Genomic DNA, 26,902 nt, shown 5'->3' with positions numbered 1-26,902 from the left:
GCAGCACTGGCTCCCAGTGGTCGGGGAGTCCGGTTCTGAGGATGAACCGGTGACTTCTCTCCAGCTCAGACCACAAGCCCCAGAGCAGGGCAGAGCTCAGCCCCAAGCCCGTGGGGAAGGCCCCCCTCCCCTCCTGCCCTTTCCTTCTTTCCCTCTCCTCCCTCCCCCTCCTCCCCGGAGCCCAAGCTTTCTTGCTGGGAGGCTCTCAGAGCCAGCAGAGCTGTGGATGAAATGGTTCGATGGCTCCAGCCCAGCTGCTACCATGGCAACCAGGCTGCCTGCCAGACCCTCAGTCAGGAGCAGACCCAGCTTTCCTGCTCCAGAACTACAATTCCCAGAATGCAAAGCCTCCAGGGCTCTGAGAGAAATCCAGCTCCTAGGTGGGTGTCCAGCAAAGACTTCCAGCTTGGAAGAGGACACCTGTGGGCACCCCCAGGGGGACAGGGGACAGAATGGGAACCTGGGGGTGGGGCGGAGTGCAAGGAATACGTCTCAGGGAGGCCTATGAGCCCCTTCTGATGGTGGCCCAGGGGCCATCCCAGAAGGTCATTGGTTACAAGAAGGTGCAAAGGCTCAGGATCAGAGCTGGTCCTGGTTGTGCCACCAACCAGTGGTATGGCTTGAAAACTTTCTCTCAAGAACTGTCCGCTCTGCTCACTCTCCACCAGCCCCTTCCTGCCTGAGCCCAGATGGCTTATTGGTCTCTTGGCCACCACTGGAGCCCCTCCCTTTGTTCTTCAACCGAGGCCTGAGTGACCTTTTCAAAATGCAATTCTGATTATATCACTGCTGCCTGAGCCCGCCCCCCTGCTGTTTAAACTCTTCGGTATTTAAACCCGTTACTCTTAGATGAAGAAATAAATTCCTTACCTCACCTGACAAGGCGCTGCCTGGTCTGGCTTCTGTCTGCTTTCCAGCCTCCTCACTCACCCCACATGCTCTAGGCCCCCTGGACTTTGAGCCGTGTGTAGAGGCCATGCGCCTTCCCGCCGCAGGCCTTTGCACCCGCTGTTCGGTCTCATCAGAACACGGCTGCTCTGGGCAATCTCATCTCAGAGAAATGTCATCTTCGTAGGAAACGTCCCTGACCTACTGACCTTGACCAAATCCCCCATATGTGCTCTTGTTGGCATGATGAGCCTCTATAAACACTTGTCAGAGTTGCAATTTTATGGTAATTTGCATGATTTTTCTTGTCTTTTTAGGGCCATACCCGTAGCATATAGACGTTCCCAGGCTAGGGGTCGAATCAGAGCTGTAGCTGCCAGCCTACACCACAGCCACAGCCACACCGGATCCTTAACCCACTGAGCAAGGTCAGGGGGTGGACCACTGAGCCATGGCGGGCACTCCTGAGTGATTACTTGACACCTATCCCTCTCACGGGGGATCGCAGCCTCTGTGAGAGGAGGCAGAGTGCCTTTTTGCCTGCCTCTGCATCCTTGGGGCCCAGCACCTCGTGCGGTGCTCAGTGACTCTGACCAAGCCACAGTCTCCCTGCCGGAGTGCCCACCATGTGCCAGGCACATGGATGGTGACGCCAGAGACCCAGCCGTGGACAAGGAGCCCGGGTGTGGTCCCTCCTGCCACAGAGCTCAGTCTAACGAGGACGATAGACCCTGGGGAAGACAGACCGGCGTGCTGAGTGTGGCCAACAGGAAGGAATGCAGAGGCGTGCAGGGCAGAGCTGGGGGTCTGGAAAGACCCCCAGAGAAGAGAAGTCGGACTGCCCAGATAAAGAGGGCGGATGACTGTGAAAGGGCACTGCGGGCAGAAGGGCACCGTGAGGCAGGGAGCCGCCGGGCGGAAGAGGGGGTACGGGGTCTGAGGCCTGAGGAAAGGCAGAGGTGCTGGAGCGTTGAGTAACTGGAAGGTGGTTTTAGTTTTACGTATGGGCTTCGATTTCACTGGGCACAAGTGGCATCGCTTGAGCTCTCTTTTCAAACCAGCTGGCTCTGGTCTTCCACGCTCCTCCGCCCTGTTTCAGGCGCAGACGGAGGTCCAGCATGAGCACGCCCAGGCTCTTCCACTGCTCAGGCACCCTGTCCTTCACCTCTGAGCACCCACTGCTGTATTTCAGCAGGTCCTGCCTGTGTGTGTTGTGATGAGGCTCTGGCATTTGGAGGGTGTGTGTGGCAGGGCTGGGGTGGGGGGACACAGGCTGCAGGAGCAGCCAGTCAGTCCTGGAGCATGCATTGCTGACAAGTCTCAGGAGGAGGGTGCCTGAAGAGACAGGGAGGCTGGCCTGGGGCTTGGGGGTGGGTGCACAGCTTGCCTGAGAAATGAGGCGTGACTCACCAGCTGCAGAGCCTTCCATGGGTGGGGAGCAGAGCCCCCTGGGCACAGGACAGGGAGGGCTCCTTCTCCTCCTCACATCTGTTGCTGTCCTCCTCTTCCTTTAGGGTCCCAGGTCAGGTGAAGGAACTGTCCCCAGCTGGCTGGGCCCTTCTTTTCCTTCCTTGGCATTTGAGCTCACAAGTAGCTCCCAGTGTGTGTGTACAATGAGGTGGCACCTGACTGGAGTGTTAGCTTCTGCATTCCACAGTAGGTATTCCAATCACTACCCTTCTAACACACACACACACACACACACACACACACACACACACACACACCTGGGTGTGCATATGCACGCACCTGCTCTAAGAAGCCCAGATCCCCAGTTCTGTTGAGATCTCCCTGTAGCAAGAGCCCCCAGCTCACCCCTTCCCCAGAAGAGTGTTTCTCGACAATGTGACCCTCAGACCCAGGGCATCAGATAGAGTGCCTGTGAAAATGCAGGTTGCCTGGGTACTTCGATGCGGTGGTTCGCAAACCACATTTTGAAAAGCTTTGTCCTGGAGGATACCTAATTCTGTCCAAATAACTACTGAAGCCTTCCTTTCCCCAGAAATGTCTCTCCAAATGTAGCCAGTGTTGATCTCCTTGGCGATCAGACCCTGGACCCAGGGCCCTCCCCTCCCCGTCAGACCTCTGCCAGAAGGCAAGCCAGCCCTGCCCCTTTAGACCTACCATGTCAGGCAATCAATAAAAATTCACCAATGTCCTATTAGGTCCCAGGTGCTGAAGTCCCAGCGAGAGCGTGGTGGCCATGACCCTGGCCCTCAGGGGTCTTCTAATTTAGGAGTGAGGACAAATATTATAGAAGCAAATCAATAAATAAGCAAACTAACAGCGGCAAGTGCTATGAAGATGATAAAACAGAGTTTTCTGAAAAAATACCCCCCCCCCCCGGAGCAACCTGTTTAATTCTGGGTTCAGGAATGGTGCTACCTTGGAGCTTATGGAGAATAAGATTCTGGGAATGAAAGAAAAAAAAACCCTTCCTCTCCCTTTGCTCCTGTTTCTGCCTCTCTTCTTTCTTTCTTTCTTTCCTGTACCTTGGCTTGGCTCTCTGTTATTCTGGTTAAACTCCCTCTTTGTCTTACTGCTTCTCTCCTCCTCTGCTTCCCTCCCTCCCTCTCCCATGGCCTCCCTCTTCTTCACACCCCCTCCCTCTCTTCTGCTGCCTCTAGATAAACAGAAGAAACCGTATTCTCTGCCTCTCAGGCTGGCCAGCTATAATTGAGCTGTGGGCTTGCTCAGCAGCTGGACTTGAGAGCAGGGCTGGAGGAGAGGAGCGGGGAGGTCAGAGGGGAGCTGGGGGGTGGTGAGGACCCTCCGAGGGGCTGGAGGGGGCTGCCGAGCCAGGCAATCTAGTTGGGCGTGAGGCATAAAGACCGCTGACTCCTGTGCACTGGCCTGGCCCAGGAAGTCACGTCCATTTGAAGAGGGCGAATCCTCCACTGCGAAGCCCCCTCTCCACCACACACACGAAGATCAACTGTCTTCAGCTTCCAGGATGATCTTACAACAGCTTGTCAGTGACAAAACAGCCTCAAATCCTCCCATTTATCAAACGGCCAATCCTGTTAGCAGCTTAAAAGAGACATAATTACCTGCGGCCTTTTGTGTGATTCTTTATACCAACGCCGCTTCCTCCTTCCTGGCAGAGTTCCAGAACGTGAGCTCAGAATTCGTTCTGGTGACGGGGGAGATCATGAGAGATGGTAACGCTGCAGACCAGAAGGGGTGGCGAGGGGTCCTGCACTGCAGACCCGTCTACCCCCCGCCCCGGTGCGGGGGTCAGCACCATGGACAGGGACACGCTTGCGCCAGGGCCTGACCGCGTGGATGCTGGGGTGAGGCGGCTGGTGACGTGGGCAGAACTGTCCACCCTCGGCCAGAGCCAGCAGTCCCTGCTCTTGACTCGAGAATGGCTGACACACTTGGCGTTTCCGTGACTTCAGAATCTGCCAGGCCGCCGCCATGGAGAATCACACTGCTGGCTAGTAAAAGCTAACGTGTACCGAACGCTTGCGAGGGGCCAAGCTCTGGTCTAAGGTCTCCGGAGATATAATCTTAATTAATCTGAACCTCATGAAAATCTCTTCTATGATCCCATTTTATAGATGAAAACATGAGTGAGGCTCAGTCCTGTGTCTGAGGTCAGCCAGAACTGATTTAGACTTAGGGTCTCTGAGCAGGGCCGCCTCCTCGGCAGCTCTGGCCATGATGAGAAATCAGTTCCGCAGCCCTGAGTTGGTCTCGTTCCCTCTCTGCGCTTCTTGCTATATTCCTCAGGGAGCCCAAGAAAGGCAGCTCTCCGCTGTGACAGCTGCAGGGGGAAGGACAGGAGAATCACGTGACAGGACCTCTTGCTCCGTGAGAAATAAGAGGCCCTGGGAACTGGTGTCTCTTCAGCCAGGTCCGCTCTACACACATACCTTCATCGCCCCAGCCCCCCTTCTCTCTGCTGACCCAGGTCCCTCAGCTCCAGCCATTCCAAGAGGCCTCCTCACCCTCTCCCCCGACGTCCCATTGTCAGTGTTCCCCACACCCTTCTCCATTTTCCATGGGATCCTCTCCTGGGAGGGAGCCGTCAGAGTCCATTTGGAAGCCAGATAAAGAGGTAGACAGTGAGACAGACAGCAAGAGACAGACGAAAGACAGACTGAAAATGAATTTTGAAGCTCTGTTGAGTGAATGATTGTGGTCAAATCCTGTTGAGAGACAAGCCCGGGATTAGCTATCTGGAAGGATCTCACAGAATTTCCAGAACTCAGCTTTAACTCTGCTGGCTCCCCCTGCCCACCGGCCTTCCGTTGTCACCCCTTTCCATCCCTGGGCCGCCTCCCAGACTAGCATCCTTGCTCCCACCCCACCCCGCCCCAGGGCATTCATCACCCGGGTTGGTGATTTATCAAAGTCTCCGACACTTGCTGCTTGGCAAAAATCAATCTGTGAAGAATGGGACCAACCCAGGGCCCCCCGTTCTCCAGAGCCCCCACCATCACTCTGCCCCAAGAAAGCCAACAGCTCCAACATCAGCACTCCCCACCCCCTGACCTCACCCTCACCCCAGCTTTGGGCGAGTCTCTGCTTCCCTTCCTGCTCTTAGAGAGAAGGGAGAGAGGGTGGGACGAGAGAGAGAGGGAGAGAGAGAGGGAGAGAGAGAGAAAGAGGTGAATTAATGCCTTCTCTTAGACGGTTATTTTGTTGTTTTTAAGTGAGAAAGTCCCAGCTCTATTAAATGCAATCAATACTTGGCCCAAGAGAAGCTTCCCTTCTCTAAGACATTTGAAATCTGGTCAAATCATTTTGCCCCAATACAGAGTAATTTATCAATTTCAAAACGCTTCTAATCAGGATGGGCTGTGGAGTCCTGGTTCCTGCCATCTTCTGCGGCAAGACACACACACACACACACACACACACACACACACACACACACACACGTGCGTGCACGCACACATGCACACGCACAGACTCCTCTATTCTCTCCACCAAAACTCCCTCCCTCCTTCCACCCCCAAGGGCTGCAGACTGTCTTCCTCTCAGCGGCCCTCAGGCTGGGCGCCCTCCTCGGGGTCCCCAGCCCGGCGTGTGTGCTCCCGGCACAGAGAGGCTACAGGGCCCCTGTGGGTCTGCAGCACTCAGTCCTGGGGAGGTGAAGGCGGTGCGGGCCCAGCTGCTATGCTCTGCCGAGTGTGCCCCTCTTCACCTGCTGAAAGTGGGGTGATTCTTGTTCACAGACAGAGCCCAGGACTGGAGTCAGGGCGCTGGAAGGGGCTCAGAGCCACCAAAGTCCTCCCCTAGGACCTTGGCCCTGGTCTCCAAGGGGCAAGCAGGATCAGTTGGCTGGAAAGGGGTTTGCTGGCTGAACCCAAGGATGATGTCACAATACTCTCCTGCCTCCGAAGCTGCTGCTTTTGCCCTCGAGGACCGCCTGCGTCTAAAGGGAGATTGTGACAGCAGTGAAATCACCTTGCAACTCACCCGCCCGCTCCCAGGAAGAGTCCTGGAGCCTTCACCACTCCATTAGATTGGATTCTCCGTGACCCTTTTGTGGCCACCGGCTGCAGTGGCCAGATGGGCCACTGACTGCAAGGAGGGGCCACGCACTGAAAGGCTGATTCACACGCTCCCCCGAAGTGGACTCTGCATCCTCTCCCTCGGAGAGTGGCTGAGGAAAGTGAGTCAGCAAGCCTGAGGCCAGCCCCACCAGGGAACTCAGGAACACGGGAGGAGCACAAGCTTTCTGAAACCTCCCGCCCCAGGACAGTCTATCCAGGGGCCCTGCCTGGGCCTCCAAGGCCCCTCCAAGGAGCCTAACCTAAATCCTCCAAGAGCCCCGTGAAAGCCTAGTGTCCACCGCAAATCTGTGCCGTCCGTGCGCGTGCGGATCCCTGTGCAGCTCTGCGCCAGCTTTGTGCCTTCTCTCCCCAAATCCATCACAGTTCCTCTGGGGCGAGGGCCAAGGACTCTGCCTGTCTCACAGCCCCTAGTTCCTCCCCCGGGGCTCTGCACAAGGACTGTGAAGCTAGAGCGAGCCCCATGCCGTACAGTTTACGAGGAATTTTACTATTAACTGTCAATTCTGCAGTAATGCTGAGAGGCAGGTATGACCCTGCTTTTTCCTGGGAGAAACCAAGGTTCTGAAAGGTGAAGTCACGTGTTCCAAATTGCACAGAACGTAAGCGCTAAACCTGGGTTGCCAAGCCAAGTTCCCTGAATCCAAATCCTAAAATCTTTCCACATTATTCACTCATTCATTTATCATGTAAATACTGAGCCACCTCCTTATGCCAGAAGTTAAGCTTCCTTCATGGCAATCTCAGTGTAGGTGACATTATCCCCCTCTATGGAGACTGGGACATGGAGAGTCCATGGTGAAACACTCGGCCCAGGTAGCACGGTGTAACGAAGCCACGCAAGGAGACTAAACCCGTGTCTTCTGCTCTTGGATCCGGAGTCTTTCCCACTGCACCACACAGAAGCTCCATGGCCACGCAGCACATCAAAGAGATGGATGCGAAGGGGCCCTGCCTCTCTCCTTGATAGTGTGGACAGCGTCAGGGAGCTGCTCCAGTCCTTGTCCTTGCTCCCACCACGTCCATTTGCACAGGGGGTTCTGCATGTCACTTCCCTGGGAATTCGAGAAGGGACTAGGGGTGTGGCACCAAGGGCCGCCCTAGCTAGAGGCAGTCCCTGGCGGCGGCGCTAAGTAGAGAGGCAAGTCCATCCAGGGCTGAACAAATGCTGCCGGGAGACAGGGGGACCCAGAATCACCGAGCAGGTGATTGGCAGAGCAGCTGACTTCTGCGAACTGCAGTGCCCATCACTTTCTCGGATTCCCCACCCCTCTAGAGCTGAGGAGCCCCAGCCTCCTCCAGGAGGGGACATACCCCCCCCAAAAGTGACTGCAGTACCAGTGGGCTTCAGATTCATCCCAACTGCTTCCCACTTTGATGGATGAAAGCACCTCTGCAAATTGGAAAAATAACTAATGTGCTACTCCCAGACCCTGCTGCCTGCAAGTGGAGGGGACGCTTCGGGGTTAACGCAAGAACAGGGAGGAATCAGTCCCCTGGATAACAACCCAAAGCAGCAGCAGGGAGAGGCTTCTAGTCCGGTGGGGGTGGAATTGCATTTCCTACAGGGTATTCTCAATGTCACCTCTCATCACCATAATATTTACATCAAATGCAAAAGGCCTCCTCGGAATAGAACCCCGAGGTTGTAAATGCCAAATCCAAGAATGTCAGCAAATGCAAAAGATCAGGTTCTCTGAGCAGCCGCCTCTCCCTCCGCCCGGCAATGCCTGCCACGCCCCCTGCGGGAGGCGGGTGGGCTCCTGAGCAACCCTGACCCTCATCTGAGACTGGGTATGGCAGGAAGGGATGCAGGGAGCCCAAGGGCACCCATCTCTGGTCCTGGGATGCCAGGCAGCCTTGTCTCTTCCCTGATTTACGCCAAGTCTGAGGAATTATGTCCACATACATTCCCCCTGCAGAAAGGGAGGCCCGGCCACCTCCTGGACAGAAAGACGGGCAAACTCTCCCCTGTGAATCCAAAGCCTGGGTGATCAGACCTCAACAGGGCCTGCATCCCAGTGTGCCCCTCCCCCCTCTAGCCCCACCCTGGGGCCCAGGGAAGCTATTCTGAGATAGTTTGTCCACTGAACATTTATTGAGCACTTACTAAGTAAGCACCGGTCCCTGGGAACGCAGTGGCGAACGTGCTGCACAGCATTGTTCTCAAGGGCAAGATCCAACGAGCAATAATCGTTCAATATCATTGGATAAATAACTTCAGATACTATTAAGGGCTGTGGAGGAGAGAAATTGGGGTGAAGGGGGAGGCCACTGTCGCCTGGTGGGGTCACAGGAGGCCTCTCCAGACAGGTGGCACTTCACCCGAAGAATGAGAAGGAGCCGCCCATGAAGATTTGGGGGGCAAGTGTTCCAAATGGGGGTGGGAGGGCAGCGGGTGGATGGGACAGCAAGCGCAGGAGCCTGACAATGAGTGTGTTTGTGAGGGGAACAGACAGAAGGCCAGGCATCTGGGCAGAGCGATGATGAGGGGCGGGAGGGGACAAGGTTTGAAGGGCAGGGTCTTCCCAGCCAGGAAAGGAGTGTCTCTCATGCTGGAAGCACTGGGAAGCTGTGGGGGTGATTTAGGCGGGGGGTATGTGTGTGTGACAATAATTTAATGTACATTTTGAAATTCTGCTCAGATTACAAAAGTCTTGTCCTAGTTCTGGCTTCCCACCTTATTCCCTGTGTGATCCTGGGCCAAGTTCCTGCATTATTAACCCTCAGTTTCCTTAAGAACTTCTTGGGGAGTCAGAAAGATGACTTGAGTTAACGTGCTTAGCATGTCCAGTTCAGGGCCTGGTGAACTTAGGTGCACGATTCATGCCCCACCCGCATGGTGTCTCTCCCAGTCTGTTCTCTGGCCCCAGTCTAAGCCTCATTGCTTCCAGCCGTCATGCACTAAGTACACCCAGGGCCTAGCCGTGGGTCCCAGAGCAGGGGAAGGGCCTTGCCTGCTGGCATCAAGACCAGCTGCAGGGGGCTCTGTGACCCCTTCACCAGCATTTGTGCCACCCCCCGCCCCCGCCCTTGGGCTGCAAGAGATAGACTGCACAGGACTCCCCAGGAGCCACCAGCGGAGCAGTCAGGCTGCTTGGGCACATTTGCCGGCAGACACTCTGCATTTCCATGCATTTCCATGTCATTTGCTGCCCCAGTAGGGCAGACACAGCATCCACAGGGAAAGTTATCCCTGCCACCCAAGGTCGTGCTCGTGGACACTCATTTGCATTCCTAACCCAAGTCCTTTGCACCAGAAGTTGCCCAGAGAGGCCTGAGGAAAGCGGTGGCAGCAGCTGGAGGGAGCAGATTATAAAGGCCATTGTCAGGTGTGTGGAGGCTTAACCGGGGCTGAGAGCAGCTGAGTGGCCCCGCTTCTCCCGGGAGCCGGCCTCACTCTGCGGCCAGCTGCAGCGCGGGGAGGGGGTGGCAGACGCAGAAAAGGAGTTTGGCAACAGAGGGAAGGGACGTGAGACCAGCCTCAGGAAGCCCCCACCCTTGGCATGTCTGAGGAGTCCTCAGGAAGAAGAGAGTCTGGCTGGGCAGGGCTGGCAAGGCCCATGTGGGCTCAGCCCAGGGCCTCAGGCCCGAGGACAAGGAACACACCCGCACCATAGGCACGTGCTCACCCTCCTCCTCCAGACGGGGTCTGAAGCCAGGTGCTCCCCCACTGTGCCCACATGCACCCCAGTCCCAAGCCCCGGGAGCTCCTCCTTCCTCATTCTTTTGGGGACCAGCACACCTAGTGACACACAAGGGGCCCTCCTTCTCCCCTTTCAACTGCTTTGAAACTTCTGTAGTCCCAGCGAGGCCCCCAACTCTCTCTCGAAGTTTACGTGTGGGGCCACCAGACCCCGAGGTGTCACCGTAGAGCAGCCTGGAAGTGAGCAGAGAGCTGGTGCTGCAGGGACCCGGAGGTGCTGACCAAGGTCCTGAACAGCTCCGCTTCCTTCTGCAGAGGCTTCTCAGTTCTCCCTGCGCCCTCTCTCCTCCCAGCCCCAACAGCACTTCGCCCCGACCGCACTTCCAAGGCTTCATCCTGAATGTGAACCACTGAAGGGCTGGCTGGTTAGTCAGGGAGCTGATCTCAAGGAGCTCGTCTAGGTTACAAACTTCCTCCCCAAAGCAGCAGCCTCCACCCCTCCCCTCTTGTCCTTAGCACTGGCTCCGTCTGTTCTAGCAGCCCTGTCAAGGACAGGCCCTTGTGTTCTGACCATGGCAGCAGCTGGCAGGGCCCCGGGCTGCACTTGACATCCTGATCCAACCATATTCTCGGAGAGGAAGCAGGTTGGGAGTTCCGCCTGCCTGCACACACCTGCACGTACCAGGCTCACACTCACCCTCAATGTCAGCCTAGACTAGAGAAATGGTTCTTCAGTTTCCCGGGTCAGAGACCCTTTCTCTGTGGTGAAAGCCAAGCACCCTCTCTCTGGAAAAATGCCCAGATACACAGCCTTTTGCCTGCCCTATCAGGAGGGCCTGGAATAGGGACGACCCTTCCCCCCATTCCTGCTCTCAGCAGTAACCTTTGTCCAGGGCTCGAGGGTCCTCGAAGAAGATGTTTTCCAGGAAGACGGGAATTTGGCCAAATCACAGGGTGCCCTGTCATGGGCTGTGTTTGGAGGAATCTCCGGAGCAGTGGGGCTGGGCTAAGGCGCAGGAGGAATCTGAAACATCTCCAATGCTACCTCCAGCTCTCAAACTCAAGGACTCAGTAGTTCTGTTCCACACATGCCTTTCGCTAAGTAACGAAGTCCAGGCACCCTAGTCCCTGCCTTTAGAGGCTCATGTTGCACCAGGACAGGAAAGCTCTGAGCTTCTGGTGTCTACCTGGGTCCTTTCACAGTTTGACCAGGTTTTTACCCATCTGCAGGGAGCATCAACCAAGTAGACAAGAAACCTGGGTTCTGCATGGCTTCAAAACTTGCTGTGACCAGGACTGGCCCCACTGCCTTTGTTTCCAATGCACATCCACACACAGGCACTGACACACACAGCAAGTGCACGTGTGCGCACACACACACACACACACACTGCGCAAGAGCATGGAGAAACACACACATTGCAAAAGCTAGAGGAGACATATAAAACTCCAAAACACACACACACGAACACACTAACTATTCATAGCACACAATCACAGTCATGCAGCGCATATGCACTCACGTACACACTCTAACACATGACCTCCCATCCCACCTCCTGGGGAACATTCCAGCCCAATGGAACTTTCTATTTCTCTGTGCCATGCTTCCATGTAGTCTGTTCTTTATGAAGGAATCACTCTTCCATCCTTTTCCTCACCTGCTAGATTCCTAGTCAGTCTAGTAAACCTTCCTATTAGGGCTTTCCTAGGGCTGCCGTGACACAGCATCACACAATGAGTGCCTTTTAACAACAGAAATATGTGATCTCACGGTTCCGGAGACTAGAGGTCCAAAACCAAGGTGTCAGCCGGGCTGGTCCCTCTTGGAACCATCCTCAGAGAGGATGTGTTTGTGCCTCTCTCCCAGCTTCTGGGGGGGAGGTCCTTGGCATCTACTGACTTGTAGACACACCACCCCAGTTTCTGCCTCTGGAACCATAGGGCGCTCTTCCCTGTGTCCAAATTTCCCTCTTCTTCTAAGGACACCAGTCATGGGATTAAGCACCCCCCCAACCCAGTGCTACCCCAGCTTAGCTTGATGACAGCAGCAGAGACTCAGTTTCCAAATTAGGTCACGTCCACAGGAACTGGAGGCAGGACTTGAGTATGTCTTTTGGGCACAATGCAATGCAACCCTCAACAGACTCTAAGTCTCAGCCAAACATTTCCTTCCTCCATAAATCCATCCTGACCATCTACCTAAACTGACTAAAGTAAGTGTCCCTGCCCCATGCTCCCCTATCTTGACACTTAGCTCACATTATTATTATTATTATTATTTTGCTTTTTTTATTTGGCTGCACCACGGCTCATGGAGTTCCCCGGCGGGGGATCTGATCTGAGCTGTGGTTGTGACTTATACTGCTGAGGCCACACTAGATCCTTTAACCCACCGTGCTGGGCCAGGGGTCGAACATGCATCCTAGTGCTGCAGAGACACTGCTGCTCCAGTTGCACTATGGCAGGAACTCCAGTTTTTGCTTTTTTGACAGTCTCTCTTCCCACTCTGTTTCTGTACTCGATGTTGTAACCCTAGGGCCTGGCACCGTGCCCATCTGTGACAGGGTCTCAGTCATGCTTGTTGAATGAGTTGAACCATTTATACATGTGGTACATATATATAAGTCGTATTTACATGCATGAACGCACACCCCACACATATGTACAACCATGTTAAGTCCAGCACACACATAGACACATGAGAACTATATACAAACGCAAATCCAGCAGGTTCCAATTAGCCAACCAGTAATGGCTGAGTTCCAAAAAAAGTCTAACCCTTCTCCAGAGCACTGGGAGAGGCAAAAAGGGGTCAACTATGGTCTCCCGTCCTCAAGAGACTGACGGGATAATTGGAAAAACAAGACTAATATGAGATGAGAGACACTGCAGACTTTAGTTCTATTGTGTGAGCTATGAGGACTCTGAGGAGGGAACTTCTGCTGTGGGCTGGAGTAGTCAAGGGAGGCTCCCTGGGGGAGGTGAAGGTTGAGCTGGCCCTTGGGTGTGGACAGGATGTAGAGAGCAGAGAGGGAGGAGAGGAAAGGAGAGAAGAGGAGCAGGGAGACAGCATGTGCCAAGGCCCAGGGGCCTGTTCCCGGGACCAGTCTGAGCGGAGGAACCCCTGCTGGCACTTGGAGTGTGAAGGGGAGACCTAGGTCTCAGAGGCCCCCCGTGCCAGGCCGAGACCTCCCGTTTGCTGTGGAACCAGTCTCTTCCTGCAGGTGCAGGGAGTGAGTGCTCTAGAGTCTTGTGGCCCCGGCCTCAGGGGCTGGGCGGGGGCAGGGATGTGCTGACTGTGTGCCCGAAGCTGTGGGGACATGGGGGCAGCCCCTGGCCGGGCCCTCTCCCCCCTCGGAAGCTGCGGGCAGCAGCGGCACCCGTGGGAAGGCGGGCTCCGGCTCAATCTCTCAGCCCTCTACCCACTCCTTCCCAGGCGAGGGAAGGGGCACGCTGGCAGAAAGCTTCAGTGACACCTTTGTTGGCAAAGCAGCCCCTGACAGCCACCAATGACAGGGTGGGGGCGGTGGCCAGGGGGAAAAAAGAAATGGTGCCTCTGGCTCGTAAAGCTCCATCCCAGCCTCCAAGGCCTGGCACCCAAGGTCCCCTAAGGATCCGGCCAGGCCGAGGGCAGGCTCAGCAAGGATAAGGGGAGCCACGCCTGTCCTCCCGGGAAGGTGGGGGCCTGGTGAGCTCTCCTGCGGACTAAGAGAAACGATCAATCGATCAATCGTTTGTTCTCCCACCCTGCAGGGACAGAGGAGGCCTCAGCGGGGGCTTGAGAAGCAGACAGGAGGCTCTCTCACTCGGGAGTTTGGCCTGAGCGCCTTGGTCTTCGGATAGCAGAGGCCCCGCCCCTGCTCCTTCGCGTGCTGCTCAGAGAGGCCCCCCGCCCCGCCGCACCGCCCAGTCTGAGGTCTGCGTTTGGAAGGTAGGGTGATTTTTTTTTTAACCTGCAGGATGGAGTTCTAGAACAGCATTCCCTGGGGCACGTGGATGAGTCACCAGAGAGCCGCTGGGCAAGCAGGTGGAGCTGGACAGGAGCTGGGCCGGGATGGACGCTCACAGGCTCCCGGGCAGCATCCAGAGCTGCTTGCTCGGCAGTGACTACGGGGCCGCCCTCCCACAGGAAGCAGAAGTGCGGGGATGGTCCAGCAAGGGTTGGGAGTGTGAGACTGGATGATCACCGCTGACAGAGGGTTGGCGACCCAGCAGCTCTTTGAGAGAGAAGGGTGGAGAAAGCCCAAAACAAGTCAAAAGGATGGACGGGGGAGGCAGCACCAAGGGGGCCAGAGGACAAGGGAGGGGCTGCGAGGGACCGGGCAGTCAAAAGAAAGCTGTGGCCAGGGACACGGGGTCATCTCTCCAACTACAAGGTCTCAGGGGTCCCTAAGCCACACCTCATGGGAGCCCAACGACAGCCTCATAAAGAGACAACCAGTCTTTCTCGGCAGCACCCCTGCCAAGCTCTCCACAAGGATTCAGTTTGCTACCTGATACCGTGCGCTCAAGTTCATTCACCACCAGCCACTGATCGCGGCCGACAGGGAGTCTGAGGCCAGGCATCTGGGCTTGCTCCACGGTGGAGCGGGGTTCCCAGGACCTGGAGAGCTGAGCTCCTGAAAGAACTCTTCTCAGAGCCCCCGGCCCAGTGCAGGAATGTCTTTGTCCCCCAGCCCCCTCTCAGCCAGCGCAGGGAGGTTGTGGGGGTGGGCACAGGCCCCTGCCTTCTCTCACTTCCTCTTGGGCCATGGCCTTGCCAGGGCCCCGGGGACCCACAGGCCTCTGTGAAACTCTGCTTCCTCTCCATTCAAGGGAACAGTCGCTCCCTCAGACTCTGACCTCAGGCCCACCTCCTGCGCATTTCTAGGCCAGAAGCCCAGGCCACCAGATCACAGGAGCCTGCTGGCCCTGCAGCTCCAAGCAGAGCGGAAGGCTAAGTGGCATTAACAGACCAGGCCAGTGGCTCACAAAAGAGTCTCTCTTCCTGACCAGAGCCACGCCTGGGGCGCAGCCAGCTGCTGGTGTCTGCAGGGGAGGGGGGCCCCTTGGGGTGGGAAAGACGGGGGACGACCCACGGGGACCCTCCTCCTGGGGCTCATGACCCTCGGCAAGGGGTCCCCTCGAGGGGACCGTGACCTCTTGAGGCCTGCCCTGTAGGCTCTTCACCTAATCTCACCTGGAACCAAAAGCTCTGGGGTCCGAGGGCCCGCAGGCATATTCCAGACCCCGCTTAATGTGTGTAACCTCAGACACAAACCAGAACGAAACTGTGCCTCTGTCTTCTCGCCTGTGAAAAGGGAATGACACTGGCTACCTCGCTGGGTTGTCGTGAAAATGACGCGCCATCCATAAAAGCTCCTGGCCTGGTCCCCAGCCTGAGGTGAGCACCCACTGCAGAAATGGCAGCGGGAGCTAGAGGACGGCGAGCAGGATTTCCGCCCCCTTTGCCGTGGGATGCTCCCGCCGCAGGGCTGCCCTCCGAGCCCGCAGAGTGGAATAGCGCAGCCACCCCGGGGAAGGTTGCAGAAGAGGCAGAAGGATGAGAAGGAAAAGGAAAGCGGATGTGTTATCACAGGCGAAAGCAGGCTCACAGGCCGACAAGAAAGCCCCCTCTTCATTAAGCCCCCTATAGATGGCCTGGCACTGCCTCAAGGGGCACCAGCGTCGACGCCTTCCTCCGAGGAAAGCTCTGCCCTTTTCCCACGGGTCCCCTTTAAGACGCAGACAATCCCGCTCTGGGCTGACTGGGGCAGAGACTGACCGATGCGAGGAGGCGGCTGGAGAGCAGTAGAGCCTCCTCCGCAGGAGAAAGGGACTCTGGACCCGAACAGTGCGGAAGGGCAGAGCGTCGAGCGGGAGGCTGGCTGTAAGGACACTGAACGCAGACACTGCAGTTGCCTTTAGCGACAGCAGAGATGCCACCGACCCTCGTATTCAAGACTGTCCTCCTCGCGTTTGTCCCAGACCCTTCAGGCCCCGGCGAGCGGGCCTCTGTTTCGCCTCGTTCCGGGCCCAGCTCAGAATGTACGACTGTGCTTGTTCCCGAAGATTTTCTTCCTCTCGTGCCAGGCTCTATCCATATGCAATCTCAGTCCTAAAGCGATTTTCATTTGCTGGGGAAATTTGAGGACTGTCTCTTGCCAGGCTGAGGTTAAACACAGAGGGAAATCTGAATGCAATTTTCCTGTTTGAGAAGCAGTTACAATATTTTTAAGCAATTGAAGCTTCAAAATTTCAAATTCAACATACAGTTAGGCCTCCACCACGGGAACTACAGATTTTGCAAAGTTTACAAAACAGTGGAATAGCTCCGTGGCTTTTCCCTGAGTGCTGAGTCCTTGAGTATTTCATAAATGAAGATGTGGCCGGGAGGCGTTTGGCTCTGGGCTGGGCCTTTCAAAGCAGACGTTACATGGGGGGAAAGTAAGAGGAAAGACGTTATAACAAAGTGTCAGAGCAATAGCACATTTTTAATAGCATTGTTTATCAACATTTATTGGCGTTTGGAGTTAATAAACACTCTGGTCCATCCCCATTGAGCGTTTGCAGTAAACTTAAAGGATTGCCTTGCCTTTGGCACAGTGGAGGTGACCCATCTAGGACTCTTGTGCCATTTCTCACAGACAGACTGTTGCATGGCAGGCTGGAGGGCAGAGATGCAGGGACCATAAGCAGGCCTACCTTTTCCCTGGTCCATTCCCCAGGCCTGAGGATCCAGTCTGCTTTGTGAGTTCCCGCACGGGCTTTCTCGTAAGCCCCACCCACTAGAGAAAGTGGACTGGGGGCTTTGAAGACACAGGATCGTGCCATCCTCTCCGCCCACCAAGGCTACCAAGGGGGCAGCCATAAGGGACCCATCTCTGCAGCCACGGCTGACTCCTCCTCTCCAGGATTCGGGCAGATGATCCCCAGACCAGGAAGCCCCGCTGGGCTCTGGCGGGGAGCCCCATCTGGTGGGTTCATCGGACTTTCTCTTCAAGGAGCCGCAACAGGCAAGCAGGAGGACCATGGTGAGCATGTGCTATTTTTACCTGCCCGGCCCTCGCTTCACAATTTTCTGCTGAGAGCACCTCTGTACTCCGTGGGAAGCAACTATTCCACCTCTTGCAGTCGCTAGAGTTTAGGTGGGCTGGTCCCACCCCTAGGTTCAGGGATAGAGCCCAACCCCAGGTCCAGCCATGCGGCAGATTTTTTCCCCTGAGCACAATGATGGGTTCAGGAGGGAAAGTGAATAAGTTAAGGTCTTGATCTGGCTACTGTGAAAAGAGACCCATATTGCCGTGGCTTAAACAAGACAAACGTGGGTTTCTTTTTCATCTGAAAGCCCAAGTGAGTGCCGCGGGTCTTCTCCATGGATGTCCTCGGGAGCCCAGGCCCCTTCTCTCTTGTTGCTCTGCCCCTCTGGGAGTTACCCTCCTCGCTGCCATACCACATGGCAGCCAGAAGGCAGGAAAAAGGAAGGGGACAGGTGACCTTGCCTTTTAAGGGAACAGCCCAAAAGTCGTACCATCACTGTTGCTTAAAGTCCATTAGCCAGAATGTAGCCCCATGCCATACCTAGATGCAAGGGAGGCTTTAGGGCCAGCTGAAAACTTCTGCAACGTTGGAAGAAGAAGAGAATGACAAGACAACAAGAGGCCCTGCCATAGTGGCCACCCTGTCACCACGGTGGGAGAATCTGTCCAAAGATGGAGCTAACACAGAGGGAAGAAGAGCTGGGAGCGGGCAAGAGGGTCGCTGAGGCCCACGGATCCGGCTGTGCTGACGGCAGTTCTACTCTGATTTTTCAGTTATGTGAGCCAGTAACTTCCTTTCTTTTTTTTATTCCTCTTTAAAAAAAAATTTAAAAAAATAAGTAAAACTAGTTTGATTTGAGTTCCTGGCACCAGAACCCAAAGAGCTCTAATTCATAGCTAGATTAGAAGGCAAATGGTCATAAGGAAGAAAGGACAGAGAGACCGTGGAGAGGGAGGCAGGAGGAAGCAGGGCCCTGGCACGACGTAGAAAAGGTGCCGGGAGTACGGAGGGGGTGCGCAGGCAGAGGGACGCTCGTGTTCCACCTCCTCCTGCAAACGTCCCTCCAGCCAAGCCACTCTGAGCTGCTAATTACCTTCTAGTTCAGTTACAGGGCAGGGAGCTTGTTTCCATGTTCAGAACGTTTGCCGGCCCTCCCCTGGGTGCCCTTTCCGAAGGAGGAATACACTTCCCATTGATGTCAAGTTTAGCCGCGTGATTTGCTTTGGCCAAGACAATGTAAAGGGAAGTTTAAGAGCCAGTGTGCTCCCCTGTCCACCTGGGCTCCAGGGTGAAGAAAACACGGAGCAGGGCTGCAGCTGACCCACGGCAGGCATACACCGTAAAGGAGAAAAAACTATTTGTCATAAGCCTCTGAGATCTGGGGATTGTTTGTCACTGCAGCATAACTTAATGTGAGCTGACTGATGCACATGCTTTAAGGCGTGTATTTCCTACAGTTCCTACTGATCTTGCAGCTTGATTGTTCATCCGTTCCTGGGTTCCCAGGCCCATATTTTCTTACAGCAGTCCCTCTCCGCTGCTTGTTACCAACAGGGAGGACTCCTTGAAGAATCATCCTGCTGTATAGTAATTCTGGAGAGTTCTGTCTGTTAAGCCAGGAATGACAGACCTATGTTTCATGAGCAAGTACTCCTCATTACCAAGTCCCTTTTCACTTCCTCCTCCCCAGTACTCCCTGTAAAGCCCCAAGAGGACATGGAATAGATCTGATTATTATAATATTGAATAATTACGTGATTTAAATAATTTCACAATGGAAAATTTTACAGAATTTCTGTAAAACAAAATCAGAAATGGATCATTTTACCCATGCTGACTTCTCCAACTTAAGGATGTTTCACGTCAGCACATGTGCTGCACTAGCAGCGATAATGATGGTGACAAATTCGTGCAGCACCTTTACATGTTCAAAGCATGTCACATATTCTCTTGCTTTAAATTCACAATAACCAGGAGTTCTCATCATGGCTCAGCAGTAACCTACCCGACTGGTATCCATGAGGACACAGGTTTGGCCCCTGGCCCCACTCAGTGGGTTAAGGATCTGGTGTTGCCATGAGCTGTGGTGTAGATCACAGATGTGGCTCAGATCTGGTGTTGTTGTGACTGTGGTGTAGACTGGCAGCTACAGCTCCAATTCAACCCCTAGCCTGGGAACTTCCATATGCCATGGGTGCAGCCCTAAAAAAGACCAAAAAAATTTTGTTTTTTAAATTCACAATAACTTGCAAATATTACCCCCATTTTTTGGGCAGTACCCACAACATACAAAAGTTCCAGAGCCAGGGATTGAACCTGTGCCACAGCAGCAACCCAAGCCATACAAGTGACAACACCAGATCCTTAACCCACTGAGCCACCAGGGAACTCCTATCACCATTTTCCATATAGGGAGACTGGAGATGAGAAAATTGGAGAGACCTTGCAAATTCTGGAGCTCTGGCTCTTTGTCCTGCTTCTTCTCCCTTTCCTGCAACCCGAGTCAATATGGGAAGAGAAGAACCCTTCCTCCATGACAGGATCTTGGGAAGAGTAGCCAGAGACACCCTGATTTGAATAAATGGTTGTGTGCATGAACGTATGACTAAGTGGATGGATGGATAGATGGGTGGATGGATGGGTAGATGGTGGATAACTGAACGAGAGGATTGATGGACAGATAAACATGGGCGGGTGGCCACATGATGGCTGGATGGATCCCTTTTGTACGGGTGGATGGGCAGATGGATTGGGGGGATTTCTGTGGTCTCAGGGAAAAGGCAGGGGTGTTGTCTCAGAGTCTGGAAAGCGTGCACAAACACGCCTAATACTTTACCGCCCAGAATTCTTGGACAATATATTAAGTCTACCTGCTCAAGTATTTTAATCCCCCCCCTTACCCCCAAGACAACAGGATGGGCCTGACCCACAAGGTGTCTGCTGTTCTCTACAGCGTACAAGCCATGTTCACCACCCTCTCCATGCCTCAGTTTCTCCATTTGTGAAATAGAACCAGCAGCTCCTTCATAGGGTTGTTGTGAGAATATATAATATAGAGAGAGATCCTTAAATAAAGGGCCCAAAGTGTCATAAGTTCTCCCTAAATAATGACTTGAAAATTATTGCTCCCTAAAGCTCAGGATGGTTGCCTTTGGAAATCAAGGTAAGTCCCGCAAGCATGTACCCAAGTGCGATTACGGTCTTTAGCCCTCTTTCATTAGTGGTGGAATCTGTAATAATACAATAACCTTTATTTTATTACACAGCCCTTGGAAATTGAGGGTTTCATCCATGTCAATTAATTCCTTCGCAGCCCACGTTGGCAGTGACAGTCAGAATGTCAAAATGTCTCAGAGGATTCCTAGGAAATCCGAGGCGCTTCCTGATGAGCCTGCCCGGGTGAGAGCCCGGCCGAGTGAATCGAGCGAGTGGGTAACAACGCACTTCCCGGGAAGGAGACTCTTCCGAAATGCTGATACAATCAACCCGAAAGGCAAACTTCTGGCCTCCTGCTCAGCGATCACAGAGGCGGCCCGGAGCTGGGGCGCCGTCTCCTGCGGAGGCCAGAGGCTCTGCTTGCTCGCCCAGCCTGCCCGGCAGCAGCTGCCCCCTCATGTGAGTCCCGCGGGCACTTCCCGTCCCAGCCAGTCAGGCAGCGCCCACTGACTGGAACCCCGACCCAGGTCTGCTCCAGGGAAACAGTTTCTGGAGGAGGCTTCGCCAAGAAACCCCCATGGAGTGAGAAAGGGAGCATCTGGATGAATGAGGAACTGCTGGCTCCCAGCGTTTGCATCCGGGACCCTGCTCATAGCCTCCCCTGGAGCCAGACTGCTTCGGTTCAAACCCCGGCTCCCCCGCGTCCCCGCCGTGGGGTCTCAGGTACAGGACCTAACCTCGCGCCCCTTCCTTGTTCATTTGTAAAGTGTATACAACAGCAACCGCCTCCTCCCAGGGTGGGGTGAGGATTTAATGATTTAAAAAATATACAGCAGGAGTTTCCCTCGTGGCGCAGTGGAAATGAATCCGACTAGGAACTATGAGGTTGCAGGTTCGATCCCTGGCCTTGCTCAGTGGGTTAAGGATCCGGCCTTGCCGTGAGCTGTGGTGTAGGTCGCAGATGCGGCTCTGACCCGGCGTTGCTGTGACTCTGGCGTAGGCTGGCGGCTCCAGCTCCGATTCGACCCCTAGCCTGGGAACCTCCATATGCCGCGGATTCGGCCCTAAAACGACAAAAGATTAAAAAAAAGAAGAAGAACACTTAGACCCCGCTTGATGGGGCAGGACAGGGAAGTGGTTCAGAACAGACCTGCTGCAAATCCAGCCCACCTCCTGCTGGCTGTGTGGCTTTTGGCAGGTTGCTCACCCTTTCTGAGTTCCCTCTCTCGCCTGTTTAAGAATCACACGTCACAGGAGGGGTGTGAGGGTTAGATGAAGTCGCACACCTAGTGCGCCCCCGTCTGGGTGAACATTTGCTGACGTCGTTGTTATTCTTCCCTTCAGGGTCCGGTGGACGCTTCGAAGGGCCGCGCCGTGTGGGGCAGAGCCGTCCTCCCCGTCCAGCCCCTCCCCGAGGCCCGGGAGAAGATGAAAATTTGTCGGACCCAGATCTGGCAGCAGAACCAGAACCTTCCAACACGTCCCATCCGAGGGCTCCCCGCGGCATCGCCAGGGGGACGCACTTCACGCCTTCCCTCAGCACCTGGAGGCTCTGCGGACGGTGGAGGGTGAGCGGGACCCTGGCTTGAAAAGCTGTGTCTGATCAGCACCTGCCGGTGACGTGAGCTGGGTGAGTTGCTCAGCCCCTCTGGCCTTCCGTTTCCTCATCTAGAAGAGAGGGGTAATCACAGCAGCTCCTGCCGTGATGCCAAGCGGCAGCGGATGATCAGAAGTTAATCAGGAAATGCACGGAGAGCCCTGCGTCCGCCGTCCGCCGTCTGGCTCAGAGTAACAGAGTCATAACGGCTCCTTATCATTATCTTCTTTTATTAGTAAGTCAGGGCAGATGGCTGTTGGGGGAGGGAGGCTTTCAACGGTGTCCTTGGAGGAGGTTTTATTCTTCCTGGAGTCCAGGCCGTCGTGCTCCTGACCTGGGGACTGTCCCCCATCGTGTGATTCCCCCCCCTTCCCCCACTGCACCTCCGACTCGACCCGGGGAAGCTGTGGCCTGCTTCTCCTTCCCGGTGACCTCAGTAGGGGGGACGCCCGTCTCAGAGGCCTCTTTCTGTGGAATGCAGTTCTTACCCAGTGCCCAAGCGGCCTGGCTCCCCCAGGCTGGGCTGGGCGGGGGTTGCTGGCTCCCACAGGCAGACAGAAACCGCCTCTGACCAGGTGGGATTCCCACAGGCTGCTGGGAGGCTTCTGTGGGCTTTGCTCCACCTGTCTGCAGCCAGAGCCGGTGGCTGGGCCTTGGGGACCTGCAACTGGCCTGGGGTTTGTTCCTAATCCAGCCTCACCGGCCTCACGCCTCTGTTATCCGAAGAGCTATTTGTTCCCTTAGGCGCCAGAGCAACCGAGGAGTCTGGGGGCGCCTCCACTCTGTCATACCCAGGAGCTGGGGGATGGAGGGAGGGCACCCCTGGCCTCACCTGGCCCTCACATCTCCCACCAGCTTCTTTTCTGGGAGCGGATCTGGGGGCCTCCACCTCCAGGTGCCCAGAGGCCCGAGGAGTTGTCGAAACCACTGAACCTGACATGTGTAACCGCAGGAGACGCGGCCGTCTCCTCCAGATGCGGCTAAAAATACAGACGAGCCAGGGCCCTCGGTAATGGAGACTTTAAGAGCCTGTGACATGCGGCAACGGCTGCGTGGTCGCTAATGAGCTCTGAGCTGGTCCACGCCGGAGCCCCAAGTGAGCGCGTGGGCTGGGAGCAGGGACAGGGGTGTCACTCAGCATTTGTCCGTCCTGGCTCACGAGGCTGGAATGTTGGTCTGTGCCAGGTACTAGGGGACCAGCCCAAGCGACCCCTTGATGACCAGATGGGGACACTGAGGCCGAGTGAGAGGAGGCAGGAAGACATACCTGAGAGAGGCAGAGACCCCCAACCCCACGCCCCGGGGCCCAGCACAGACCCGGCACCCGGAGACCCTGACACGTGGGTGACGACTGACCAACAGAGCAAAGGAGTGAACGAGTGAATGAGCAAAGGTCTTCCTCACTGCAGCGGGAGCTCCCTGCTCACAGGGACTGCGACACGCCCCGCGTCCCTGCAGGACTGCCTGGCACGCGGCAAACACGGCTGGCTGGCTGAAGGAAGAGCCGATCTGCTGCTTCATGTGCCCTCTTCCTCTCTCTTCCGGAGACCAGGAAGCCTGTGAAAGTGGCGCCCGGGGGCTCTTTCCATGGTGTGGCCAAGGTGGAGCCCCGCCTACCAGAGAGCAAAAAACGGGGCCGCAGAGCAGACGGGCGTTCCTAGACCTGACACACACGATCTCATTCAGTCCTCACAGCAACCTAGCAAGTTAAGCTCACTGTTTACATTTTGCACAGGAGGAAGCTGAAGGGCTCAGAGTCGGGCCTTGGGGAAGGGGTGGGACCCGCATTCAAACCGGACCGCCTGCCCCTCTTCCTCCCCAGCCACGGCGCTTCCTGCCTCTCCCAGGAGGAGAGGACAGGAGAGGAGAAGGCTGGGCCAGGGAGAGCCATGCAGAACGGAGGCAAAAAATACCTCCAGGGCCCATAAAGTGTTTGATAAATTCCAGGAGAAGAATAGGGAGAAATAATGAGCATTTGTCAGAGCCTTTTATAGCGTGGAAGCCGCTTTCCCCTGCGTTCTCTCGTTTGATCTTCACCACAGGCCTGGGAGGAGGTATTATCATTATCCACATTTTATTGGGCAGGAAAGGAAGGCTCCCACACTCCCGCCCAGGCTGGGCCGGCTGCCTACCTTGGGAGTGGGGGGTGGGGGGAGCGGGTGGTGCAGTGACAGGGATGGGACTTGCGTGCGTCCCATCTCCTAGAGGCTGTCACCGACTCAGAGGGTAAATCCAGGCCGGGGCCAGAGGCATTTCCGAGCTCCCTGTAATCACAGGGGAAAGGCTAGAGGCGGGCGGAGACAGACCAAATGCCACCTCCTCCAAGGAGCCTGCCCGGACCTGCCCGCACCTGCAGGCCCTCGGGAATCTCACTCTCCCAGAGCTGCTCCCGTCCTTCGTCCTTCGGCGGCCCCGCCCAGTGCAGGGCAGAGCTTGTTATCTCTGCACCGTCAGCAGAGGTATCTGCCAAAAACGGGTTTTACCGTCTGACCTTCCTTCGGCAGTGGGGAAAGTAAACACCTGTGCGGGTTTGCGATGGTTTCAGGGCCGCAACTATGTGTGGAATGAAGCCAGAGCCCCTCACCCTCTCCAGGCCCCTCCGGCTCCCCAGCCCCTGTGCCTTGAGCATCAGAGCATGTGGCCGAGGCTGGGCGTGAACCTGGTGTGGGGACGCCTTTCCTGAGGGTCCCCTTGAGAGACACGAATGTAGATGTACCGTGATACAGGGCCGGTGTGCGGCTCCCGTCCTGCGCCGCCACTGTGCTCCAGAGTGGGGGTTGGGGGGCCAGGAAGTGAGTGCCCGTGCTTGTCTTCAGTTCCGTACAGGGTCAGTTCTGGGCATCATTAGTCTCGGCATCCTTTTTTGTGTCAACAGACGCATAGAAAAAAACATATTCTTTCTCATTAACCCTACAAAAACCCGGGTTTTATGTGATTGAATTTCTTGGACCCCGGTTAAGGCATGTGATGGAGTTTTACAGTCCCTGTCATTGAGAGGGGACCCCAAGCAGGCATGTGCCTGAGCAGGATTTAGGGAGCTGTTCCTGCTGTGTGCTGGGCGCTGCGCTAGGGGGACACAGCGGTGAAGCAGGCAGGTGCTCCCTGTTGTCAGGAGTTCCAGTCCAGCAGGGGACAGGAACTGGGGGTGGGGGAGGGTGCTAGGCACAGAGAGCGTAAGAGCCCTCAGGAAGCTCCTGACCCAGGCTGGGAACAAGAAGGCCTCTGGGAAGGCATGGCACCTGGACTGAGCCCTAAAGGATGTCTTGAGGTGACAAACCCCTGAGCCGGAACCTGGGCTCTGCCACTTCTGGCTGGTGACCTCGGGCGCATCACCTGACCCCTCTGTGCCGCGGTTTCCTCCTGAGTAAGACAGGCATCGTCGTGGTAACTCAGGCCACAGGCTTGCAGGCTCAGGTGAGCGGATTCCCATGAAGCTCTTGGAACAGTCCCCAGCAAATAGGAGGCATCTGCCACCGGGCAGCTCTGCTGGTCTCTCCCCCGCAGGTGGTCGTGAGCATTGAGGAAGAGAGCATTTGGGGAGTGCTTGGCACGGAGAGGTGCCCCAGCAGCGTGAGCTGCCATTACTTTTGTTATGAAGCAGACACGTGCCGCGTGAGCTGGGTGCCTGGGAGCTGCGAGGAGCAGACTCCGAGGCAGCGACAACAGCCTATGCCGAGGCCTGGAGGAGGGACAGCCTGGTGAGTTTGGCAAAGTTTCGAAGTTCAATTAGGCGACCCCGTGCCTGGTTCTGGGAGTGACATGGGATGGGCCCGCAAGGTGGAGGCGGGGGCTGGAACTAGAGGCCTGGAGGCTAACGAAGCTCCCGGCTCCCTGGGCTCGGCCAAGGGGGTCTAGGCTGATGATGAAGGTGGGGGCAGGGCAGCGCCAGGGTGGGCTGCTCAGCCCCACCCCCAGCCTGCCCGGTGCCACGCTGCGTGGGGCTGCCGGCTGTCAATTAGGCAGCCTCGGTGCAAGAGGCTCTTTCCTCATGCGTTGCATGTCACAGCCGGGAACGATCAAAACAGCTTTGCTTTGGCAAGATATCTTGTGCCGCCTGTTTGTTCTTTGGTGTCTGGGTGTAACTCCTGTTGTTCCTGAGACACCTGTGATTTGCTGGTGCCTGACAGCCATTACTGCTCAAAGTCTCTGCCTGCCACACGACCCACCTGGTGGCACCCCTGTTGCTATCTCTCCATCCCCAGAGCACTAAATGCCCCTCCAGGCCACAGAGGTTGAGGCTGGCACTGAATCAGACACAGCTGGCAAGAACGACCAATTTCAGTGATCACCACTGCTACCTGGGCAGACCTACTGTGTGCCGGGTGTTTTAATGCCTTCTTAATCTGCCCAGCAGCTCCACAGCTCAGGCTTATTATCTGTATTTAACAGAGGCACAGCAAGGTAAAGAGCTGGCCCAGGTCCACCCAGCTGGTAAGAGTCAAAGGGAGAATTCGAACCCAGATCTCTTGGCTGCCACCGCCTGCACACCTGCTGTGACGGCAAGCCCCCTCTCTCCAGCTGGCCTGCTCCAAAGCCCGCTGATTCTGAACAGAGGGGTTTGGGGGTGGCCAGGATTCAATCCAGGCAGGAAATCCACAGAGGAGCCGTCAGCTCCTCTGACGCCAGAGCCCCCCAGCCCCTGAGACAGGCCCCCTCAGAGGTACCAGCTCCCCAGTGCTTGTCGCCAGAGCTCAGGCCCTGACAGCTCCTGCAGGCAGCCCCCTTCAGACCTGGATCCACCCGTCCCCCTCCCCCCTCCCCCGCAAATCTCCCTTTGAATCCACACGTATCAAGCACTCCATTCAAGCTACCTGTCGCTGGTATTCTAACAGGTGCAATCAGTCTGATGTGAGGCCCCAGGGCCCCTCTCTGTTCTCTACATTTCCCACTTTCTGGGACCAAAGGAGGTACAGGTGCGTCGCTTTGTGATCAGCTCCTTGAGGGCAGAGCCCGGGCTGTCTGATTCGCCTTTATTTTCCCGGCGCCTTGAACCACAGTAGGTACTTGGAAGATATCTGTTGCACCGTCATGTCCACCGTCGCTGTCACTGCGCTGCATTGAGCCCTC

The 26,902-nt window shown here is 55.8% G+C and overlaps 1 long non-coding RNA gene across 1 annotated transcript in view; it reads left to right on the top strand.

Annotated features, from left to right (window-relative positions):
- The window catches only part of LOC110259522 (uncharacterized), a 55,785-nt gene extending 34,824 nt beyond the window's left edge, over positions 1–20,961 (top strand). The window contains exons 3-4 of the long non-coding RNA XR_014838930.1: positions 13,816–13,993; positions 20,396–20,961. This is a non-coding gene — a long non-coding RNA (uncharacterized LOC110259522). The remainder of the gene's footprint in view (positions 1–13,815; positions 13,994–20,395) is intronic.
- The last annotated feature ends 5,941 nt before the right edge of the window (positions 20,962–26,902 follow it).

Source organism: Sus scrofa, chromosome 2, assembly GCF_054392235.1.
Source record: "Sus scrofa isolate SSC_HxYL_T2T_F1_AM1 chromosome 2, Sscrofa_HxYL_maternal_Yorkshire_Landrace_v2.0, whole genome shotgun sequence".
NCBI lineage: Eukaryota > Metazoa > Chordata > Mammalia > Artiodactyla > Suidae > Sus > Sus scrofa.
The sequence above is the reverse complement of the archived record's forward strand: the minus strand, read 5'-3'. Positions and strand labels throughout refer to the sequence as shown.